We start from the raw sequence: 10,662 nt of genomic DNA, 5'->3' as shown, positions 1-10,662 counted from the left end.
TGACACCTAAAACATATAAAACAGATGTAACATTATGATTAGCAGGAATGCCAGGATGTTTCAGTGTTGTCAGGTTGCGACATTTTGCAAGGTCACTGGATTTTATCATTTTAACTTGGAACTGTATATTGTTGAATTTTATGCAGAAGATCCAATAAAGTTAGACTATGTGCGCATGATAATAATTTCTTGTTCTCGCCCCCTGATTATCTGATAGGTGGAATTATTCCCATAAACTGCAGATAAGCAGAAAAACAGGGCTGGTCACCCTGGCGTATGTTTTAATTCAATGACCAGAAAGTTATAATTCTAGTAAACCCGAGCCTGTTTTTCAGGTTTCAGGCTCGAAAATGACATTCCCAGAACAAATGACCATATCTTCCCTTCTAAAAGGGTTAAATTAATAATCTTTTTTCTCAAAGTAATGATAAACCTGTGAGTTGGATGTAGAAAAGTCAGAATAAATATAGATGTTTTATATTTTAAAGAAAATTCAGATTGAACATGGTAAAAAACTGTAAATTATAGTGTCCGTCCAAAATATATTTTGTACTTATAGTGAAAACTAACCTTGGATGATGGGTTAGTAGACTAAAATCTTTAGGAATCCAAAGTACAACATATAATAAGTACCCTGTATCAAGATTGATGCTAAACAAGTGATATTTGACCTTTTTAGACAGATTTAGCAAAATAAACCCTCTTCTGGGGCCATTTGGGTGGATTTTCCATATCTCTGGCCCCCCTTGCTGGATTTTGACATGTGACATCTCTTTCTGACCGTCAGAGCCAATGGAATCGAGGGGAACTCCCACATAGTCCTTATTTGGTAATGTGTGTGTGTGTGTGTGTGTGTGTGTGTGTGTGTGTGTGTGTGTGTGTGTGTGTGTGTGTGAGACCGGAAGCAGCAGCCACTCTGGTGGCTACCATTAGCAGCTAACATTTGCTCTCCGATTTTTACATAAACATGGAATTATGGATTATAAATTAAATCATTTTTTTATACAGAGACGTTAAAAACCTATGGATTCACCGATTCAGCCGCGTTTTTTCTGGTTTTAATGCCATTGAACACGTCTTTTGATCAGATTGACAGCTACGGTGAGACGATCTCCCTAGAAGCTCCGTAAAGGTACGTGTTGTGATGTCTGTATTTGCTTCCCCTGTCGCGAGTCCGGATTACTCAGTGATGATACTATATACCTAAATAATCTGTGGAACCTCAGCTTTAATCGGATATCTTGTATGTGCAGCTACGATAAGTAATAAGGGTACTTTTATCTTGAGTTCTGTGCCAATGTCCGTTAGCATTTTTCGCTAAGGGGTAATTTAGATGCTTCTTATGAGACTTGTGTTTTGTTTTGGTAAAAATGGTTTGTATCGTCAGTTAGCTGAGATTATTTCCGTTAATCAGGTATAACACATTAATAGGTTCCCGACGGGGGACAAGGCAAAGGACCCTTCAGTCTTCACGCCCCCCCCCCCCTATTTTCCAATCGACAGTGACAGCACAGTCACTGCTAACCTGCTAACCATTCAGTGTTCTGTAGCCGGTTAATGTCTTCCCCATCGTCCATGTCGTCGCCATCATCCTCCCCACTTGACGTCCCTGACGGCTCAAATCTGTAGGGTTCAATGATGTCCTGTGCTTCCTCATCGTCACTTCCATCTTCTGTGCCACTTTCCTCATCTATCCTGTCCGAAAAGCTGTCAAAATCAATCATTTCTCTCGCACTTGTATCACTTTCCAAAGTCTCCGCCATGTTTATAATCACAACTGGGCCCATCGTGTGACGTCACAGCCGCTATCGTCTGCAACTTCCGGTAGGCTCAGACGGCCGTTATTATTAAAATGAATAATTAATAAATTAAGATTAAAAATAAGATTTTTTCCGGCTGTGTATTTTCAAATTCTAGCACACTCGAGCTGGATTCTCCATTCTTACCTACCCCACCTTTAAGGAAGTCGAACATTGTGCATCTCTTCGATTGAATATGACGCGTTTTGGCCGGCTGTTTGGACAGACTACTCTACTGTGTCAACGCGCTTAGCCATAACACTAATGGCAAACAAGCTTTTTCCACATCGAGCCTTGTAGAGTGTCTCTATACCTATACCAGGGCTCTCCAACACGTCGATCGCGAGCTACCGGTAGCAGCTTTTCAGTAGCTCGCCGCTCGATTATCGATTATAGCGTAGTAAGGTTGCTTCTTGATTTTTCGGCCGCGGCTGGACAATAACGTTTTTTTATTTTAGAATTGTTTCTGTCACACGAATATCACATTTTTTTATATGATAGTTAAGTTGAAACATGGCATGAAGTTTGAGTATTTGGCAGACCAGGTAGGCATCCCTCAGAGCACGCTCATAGATCATTTTTGGAAGTGGATGGATGTAGCCTTTGTGAAACTGAAGCGTGTTGTTAGTTGGCCAGAGAGGGAGCGCATATTTTCTAATATGCCACCTGCATTCAAGGCTCTGTACCCTAGACTGACTTGTATCATAGATTGTTTTGAAGTGTTCATTGAATCTCCAGGGAACCTTAAAGCTTGTGCCCAAGTCTGGTCAAATTATAAGCGTCACACCACTATGAAGTTTCTTATTGGATGTAACCCACTTGGTGCCATTTGTTTTCTGTCTGATGCCTGGGGTGGGAGGGTGAGCGATGTGGAAATAGTACATCAAAGCGGATTCTTGACTAAATGTGAACATCACCCGGGTGACCAAGTTCTAGCGGTGAGGGGGTTTACGATGAAGGAAGAGTTTGCGGGTATTGCTGGTGTAGAGCTGCTCACACCAGCATTCACTAAAGGGCAGAGTCAATTACCAGCCAAAGACCTTGAATCCTCTAGGAAATTGTCATCGGTTATAATTCATATTGAGCGTGTGATTGGCCTAATGAAAAACCGTTTTGTTATTTTGCAAGGCACTTTGCCGATTCGACATATTAAATCTCTGAAGGATGAGGCAGATCAGGTAGACAAATCAAGTGCAGAGAAGATAGTTGGGGTATGTGCAATTTTGACTAACCTTGGGGGTGGGATTGTATACAAGGAATTCATTTGTATCTGTGGTTGCTAGTTCACATGCTTACATTTAGAGTTGACCATGTTATATTTTGAATTAAGGCTGTGCGATTATGGCAAAAATCATAATCACAATTATTTGGGTCAATAACTGATATCACGATTATTAAATACGATTATTCATTGACTTTGAAAAAATCCTTTAAAACAAATAATAATTTGAACAGTATCTTTTTAACTGTTGATTACCCTGAACATATAATTCAACTGAAAAACCAATACAAAAATAAATTAAATAAATGATAAATTTATATTTACATTTAAATAAATAATATCAAAATAATAAATACCAATAAACAAGATCAACAAATATTTCAGAGCGCACTTCCACAAGCTACTAAACATATATAAATATGATAAATACAAATACATTAGACCAAAATTAATTAGATCAAATATGTTGCAGTGCACTGTCACAACCTAGCAAAGCAAAATAATTGTTTTTTTCGATTATGTTGTTTTCGTAATTGTGGCAGGCCAAAATCGTAATTGCGATTTAAAATACGATTAATTGCACAGCCCTATTTTGTATGTTGATTCTGTGATACTTTACTTAGGATTCCATCCATATTTTCTGTATTATTTTTTTTGTTCAAATATTGACCTGGTGTCTTTGTATAATCCATGTTTCATGGATTTGTTTGTGTTCCAGAAAGAATACATGTTGCCAACAATATTGTTTCAATTGTAATTTCATCTGGGCCTATGAAGGACTACAATGATCCACTATATGAGATCACATACGAGCAGAATTACAAGAAAACCTTTATTAATCATTAATATGAATTAATTAATTAATAATCCTTCTCGGATATAAACATGTATTTCGAGCAACTCCAAACATGGCAGAATTGGACATACTACACATACTACATACTACACATGTTAGTATACATTAATGGCAAGATTACCCCCTTTGCATACAATTGTTCACAACAAAAACTGAGCCTATTGAAAACCCCATGTGCCTGCCTATACATAAATCAACATACAAATACAATGAACTACAAGTCCACACTGAGAGGGAAACGTTCACTGTCTCCTTTGTCGCTTTCTCTTGGTGTTGCTCGACTTGCAATTGTCGCAGTACCACGTTTTGGACCTAGGCTCCTTGGTAATGCCAACGCAAGCCCAGTGGAACCATTTGTGTGTGCATTTGTCATCATCACACCCTAGCATGGGTACATTATCTGTGGAGCCACACAAACAATGACCCTGCTTGTTGCCATGTTCAGTTTGCTTAGTACCCAGTTCCAACTTTCTGAACAACAGCTCAGGGCGAATATGTCCCTCCCAAAATGCTGTTAAAACAGGCACAGAAGTTAGGGTGTACTCCTTGTCAGGGAAAACTGTGCATACATGACCCCCAGTGGGTAGCCACACAAGGAAGTCGCAATAGCTTGCACCAGTCACATACATTTGATGTTGAGTTTGCATGTAGTACTGGTGTGACTCCTTGAGCTCGAGATTCTGGTCTAGACAACTGTCTTTCTCCTTGCTCATTTCTTCTACACTCATCTCACGAAATTTAAATGGGCACTTTATCTCCAACACGCCCATCCCATGACACGAGGCCACTTTCGAGGGTCGTTTTTCCATACATCTGCAGGCAGTCTGTAAGGGCAATCCGACAACCCACACAGCTCTAGTTTACGCTGGTAACGACCTAGAGCACACCCCTCAAGTCCAGAGATGTAATCCGAAGACATGCAGCGATTTCTTCAGTCGTTAATTCAGAAAAAAAACCTAGTGCGCTCTGCCTGGCAACGTTAGCTAGCTTTTTATATTTGCACCTCCAGGATATTTGCACCTCCAGGAAAATGGCGTATTTTGCACGTTGCATTGTGGGTAGCTCGTGACGTCACTTGAAGCAGTGTTATAGCAGAAAGTTTAATACAGCGTATTTCTGGTATATTCATTTTAATATGTCACCTGATGTATAAGATGTGTTAAATTTGAATGGACAAAGTACATTTTCCCCTCTTACTTATAGAGAGGTTTTTTATATATTCCTGAAACAATGTCCCCTTTTTAGTAAAAGTAGATTAGCGCAATAGTCTTTTCTTCCACTTTTATGTATAATCAAAAGGGTGTTTTTTTGGCTATTTGTGAGTAGGTAAGGTACAGTATAGCCTGTGATTTCTGCCTTGAGTGAAAAGATTACCCGTTAAGTATTTTTCAGAAAGTCTTGTTGCAGTTTCCAGATATCAGGAGAGGCCCATGAGTCTCTTTGTTAATCATCAATGGTCTTTGCAATTAACAGGGGAACTCCAAGATAGATCTTCCTCAGATATAATGCAGTTAAAGTCTTATTAGTTAATGATTCATTTCCTGCAAGGCTCATAAAGAGACCTAGAGACAATAGTCGGCCTGCATTATCAATAAATGTATTAATTCCAAGTAAGCTGACTTCGAGGTGAGAGGAAGTTCAGAGATAGCCTTAGGCTACAAGAACAGTTAACTTTGGTTAGTTAACTAAGCATATGGCCGTCATGGGACGATGACGTTTAAACATTTACAAATATGGCTTTCATAAAGAAAGACATGTGACATTCGTGAGGGGCTGCAGGATAAGATATGTGTATTCATTGCTGAACTATACCTGTATTTGTGTTTTATTGATTTCTCTCTGTTTTATTCTTTCATGTGTGGGTACTAAATTGCTACAACATTGTGGAGTGGTTGGCTTAAACATGCTTAATTACTCTGTATGAAGTAGAAGCAGCTTTTCATGACAGAAGAATAGAGAGGTAGGGGAGGAGACATTCTTCATTACACACAGCATGTAAAGTATCAGGGAAGTCTACATGTCTTAAATATATGTGTGTTTAATTACTTTGTATCAATAATGGCAGTCTGTGTAACAAGAAGCTGGAAATATGAGAAGTGAAACCTTTGTATTTGGAAGTAAGATGTGAGCGAGGGGATATCTTTATTTAGACAGCTCTGATCTCTGGAATGCTGCATGGTAAAAATGAGTGTGCGTTACTATTTCAGAAGCATTTCTAGAGGACTGCTTGAGAGCAGAGGTAATGTTTTCCTCGTTATTATTGATATTAAGGTAATTTACATGTATTGCTTGTATTGGCCAAACATAAACAACTATATTTTAGACATATCTTAAAAGAGGCCAAGAGTATGTGAGACTGTGTGTGGGTTAAACTGATGGGGGAGGGGGAGCAGAGAAGGAAGTCTATGGAATGTGTGTGTCCAAACTGCAAGAATGTGAGACAGCGAACACCAGATGTGTTTGTTTTGCCACAAACGTAAGAGACTCTTGTCTCCGGGTCATCTCGGCTGGCTCGCGCTGATTCGCTACAACAGCCCATCGTTTTTATATCGCCAATAGATGACCTGTATGGGAGGAGCATCCACACACAACTCCTCCCTTTCTAAGTACACTGAACAAAAATATAAACGTAACACTTTTGTTTTTGCTCCCATTTTTCATGAGATGAACTCAAAGATCTAAAACATTTTCTATATACACAAAATAACCATTTCTCTCAAATATTGTTCACAAATCTGAAAAAATCTGTGATAGTGAGCACTTCTCCTTTGCCGAGATAATCCATCCCACCTCACAGGTGTGGCATATCAAGATGCTGATTAGACAGCATGATTATTGCACAGGTGTGCCTTAAGCTGGCCACAATAAAAGGCCACTCTGAAACGTGCATTTTTGCTTTATTGGGGGGGTCTGGGGGGATCCGAAAACCAGTCAGTATCTGGTGTGAGGGGTAGGGGTAGGGTTAGGGTTACATACGCCTGCCCATACCATAACCCCACCACCACCATGGGCCACTCGATTCACAACATTACCCTAACCCTAACCCTATCCCTACCCCTCACACCAGATACTGACTGGTTTTCGGACCCCCCCAATAAAGCAAAAATGCACTTGACAGCCCTAATTTATACACATTCTCGCGAGATCTATCAGGGGTCGTTGTAAGTTAAAGCGCAAACTGTTACTTGGTTAATGTTGTTATAATTCTCAGTATGTGAACACAGATCGAAAATGGAAAGATTTCTCACAAGTCAGCGTAAACGACCGCGATCTCCAACGGATCCGGTCCAGCCGGACAACCCTGCTATCTGTGTGTGTGTGTGTGTGTGTGTGTGTGTGTGTGTGTGTGTGTGTGTGTGTGTGTGTGTGTGTGTGTGTGTGTGTGTGTGTGTCTGTCTGTCTGTCTGTCTGTCTGTCTGTCTGTCTGTCTGTCTGTCTGTCTGTCTGTCTGTCTGTCTGTCTGTCTGTCTGTCTGTCTGTCTGTCTGTGGTGATGAGGTTAAATGCCACAGCATGCCAGTTGAAACAGTGAGCGATCGCTATTCTCAACCACCTCGAGTTGCGTGAGTGAGGACGCTGGCGTGTTTGTCGCCGCTTCACTTCGTAGTAAAAAAATCGTGTTTTCTGTGCTGTTTTTTCCGCCGTGTTTTTGTGTTCTAACAACCACAAATCCACTGCAAATAGTCTGCTAAAGCTACCATAACTGTCTAGATCTATCGACTGTGTACCTATTACACTTACACATTCTCCGACGATCAGCTGTCACTGCTAGCTGACGATCGGCTGTCACTGCTAGCCGCCATTCAGCTGCTAGCTCCTGCGTAGCTACCAGCCATCCTCTTCAACCTGCTCCATTTCTTTCTCCACATCCCCAGTCTGTCTCCTCAACTCAGCTGCTACCCAGTTTATTGTTAGCATTTCATTGCTAGCCACTGCTGGCTTCTCAATGTAGCTGCCGCCTAGCCCCTGCTTAGCAGCTCGTAACTAGCCGCTGCTCCTCTGTGCTGCTGACATGGCTCTCTGGAAATACTCCGCTCTGCAAATGTGGAATCTTGGCTGCAACAACACTCCTAACTGCCTCACTACAATACAATCACTTGGACTCCTTCGCCGTCCCCGCTATGTGCATAGGGCTGCACGTCGCAAGTTTGTCAACTCTGACCATGACATCCCCACCACACAGACAGACAAGCGGTCCATCGCACTTCGCCGACGTCATCAGAGCACACCGTACGTGCATAGCTGTAATCTGAGACCTCTCAGCTGTATCGACGTCATCAGCCCATTCACCCCCTCTGCCTCAACAACTATAAACAACAATGCAACATTCATGCTGCAGAATGTTCGATCACTGAACAAAAAAGCACCTCTGATCAATGACATTGGCTGCTTCTCAGGTCGACTATTTTCATTTCCTCGCTCCTCGGTCCTCGGTCTCACCGGAAGTTGATTTGCCTGCGCCATCTTGAGTACCGTCCCATGGCTCTTATTTCTGCCGGAGGACCGAGGATCGAGGAGCGAGGAGCGATAATGGAGGAGCGATAACCGAGGAACCACCAGACCATCCTCCGATGAAATCCTCAGATACTCACCCCGCCCCCTTACTGTGTATCGCTCACTGATTGGACGATGCAGTGCATGCACTGATCTCATGCTTCTTGACATGAGAGCAGAGTGAAGAAAATACATGAACCTCACGGGAGTCACTCCTCAGTTTATACCGTGTTTTGTTTCAATTCCTGTTTAATTTAGTTACAAATATGTGATATATCTGAACAACAAAGTGGTCAAAAATCATTTTATTAATTTGTTGGAAACATTTTCATGATCGCTTTTTTCGTTTTACATTTTCATTTATTGTCATTTCCATTCAGTCAGTCATTAAGTGCTATTAAAATGTTAATGTGCTACATATCCAAACAAACAAACAAACAAACAAAGTGTGCAATCCAATGAATGTTAATCTAACTGGGTTTTGATAGATAACATATCTCTTTTTCTTCTCTCAATTATTTTATTTCTATTGTGCACTCTAATCAATATTAATCAAACTATTGTTCATTTATACATTTTAAGAATGGCGTTTATCTTTTTTGAGAATGAGTTCTTATTTTATTTTATTTATTGGGATCTACAACAGATGATACAAATGTTTGTGTCAGTAAATGTGTACTAACAGAGGCGGGGGGGTGTGTGGAAATAACGGGGACAGAGCTGCTGTCAGACGATCAGCTGTGCAGCGTCATCACAAACGGACGTTGCTTCACGTGACGCTCCGGAGGAAAGGACGTCCCATTGCTCTTAAAACTAATTTCCCTGCTTCTCGTGGTTTCCTTGCGTCCCTCCATGCTTCCCTGGTGGGAGGGACTAAACGCAGGGAAACGACGCAAGTGAGGGAAGCAAGGATTTCATTTAATCGACCTGAGAAGCAGCCATTATCACTGATCATAAACTTAATTTCCTCTGCTTAACCGAAACATGGCAAACTGAACAGGATTTCCTATTACTCAACCAAGCCACACCTCCTGGCTATGTCTACCTCCAAAAGCCCCGCTCCACTGGTCGGGACGGTGGGCTGGCTGTAATATACAGGGCAGACATCTCGATCAAAGAGCTTCCTGTACCCAACACCACCTCACTTGAATGTCTTGCCTTCACTCTATCTGGATCTGCACAGCTCCAGGCTGTTCTTATATATCGCCCCCCCAAAGCCTCAGCCTCTGCCATCTTCCTGTCGGAACTATCTGAGCTACTCACCTCAATCTGCTCCATATCCCAATCTACGCTCCTTCTTGGAGACTTTAACATTCATGTGGACTCACCCTGTTGCACATTTGCCTCTGACTTCCTGGCACTTCTGGACTGCTTCAATTTTGAACAGCATGTCCATGATCCCACCCATGCCAAAGGCCACACCCTGGATTTGGTATGTACCACTGGCACAACTGCATCCCACCTGCAGTGCCTCAACCTGGCCAACACATCCTCACTCCCAGGTCGGCCTATGTTGACGTTATGTCAAGTCCCCTGTCGGCTTTTTCCAACGCAAGGGGGGGGCCTTAGCGTCCATTTTCAACGCAAGGGGGGGGCCCTTAGCGTCCATTTTCAGCTTTCCGGGATGTCCATATGCTTCTATGGACGCTCATGGAAGCACGGCGTTCGTTTGTGTCGACTGCCCTTAAAGGCAATGTGAGCGTCCATTCTCATTGGATAACGGAGAATTGTACACCCGGAAGTAAGTATTCCTCTTACTGTCGATTGATTTTACAGTGATATCTGCACTACTCATCGACTAAAAAACACCAGATTATCCTTGTTAATTACACAACATTGATTGGTTTAAATTGTGTGCAATGCTTTTGTATTTTTCCCCTTTGATTCGGAGAAACAAATATTTTTTCGGAGTAAAGGATGGCAGAAGACACTACACTACCCAGAATCCCCAGCTATCGTTTGGACTACACCATGTGCTCTGTTTGACAAACCCCGTGATAGTCCTCAAGCTCTGTGATTGGAGAGTGTGCTCCGAGGGTTACCGAGCCTCGAACAGCACTTGAAATGGGATGGAATCACGGCAGACTGTCCAAAACTGGATTTGAACGGGTCCACCGCGTCCCCCCCTCCCCGTCCCCAGAACTACACATGCTGGCTATTCTGTTTCGCAACATGTTCTCTATCTATGGCACGTCTCTACTGGGAGTTGTAGTTTTAAAAGACGTTTTCGTATTTCCCATAATAAGAAGTTGCCAGTATTAAACTGTGTACATCCCTGGAGGTTTAGGGGGT

The sequence above is a fragment of the Gymnodraco acuticeps genome, unplaced genomic scaffold, assembly GCF_902827175.1.
Source record: "Gymnodraco acuticeps unplaced genomic scaffold, fGymAcu1.1, whole genome shotgun sequence".
Lineage (NCBI taxonomy): Eukaryota > Metazoa > Chordata > Actinopteri > Perciformes > Bathydraconidae > Gymnodraco > Gymnodraco acuticeps.
This window is presented reverse-complemented; position numbering follows the sequence as displayed.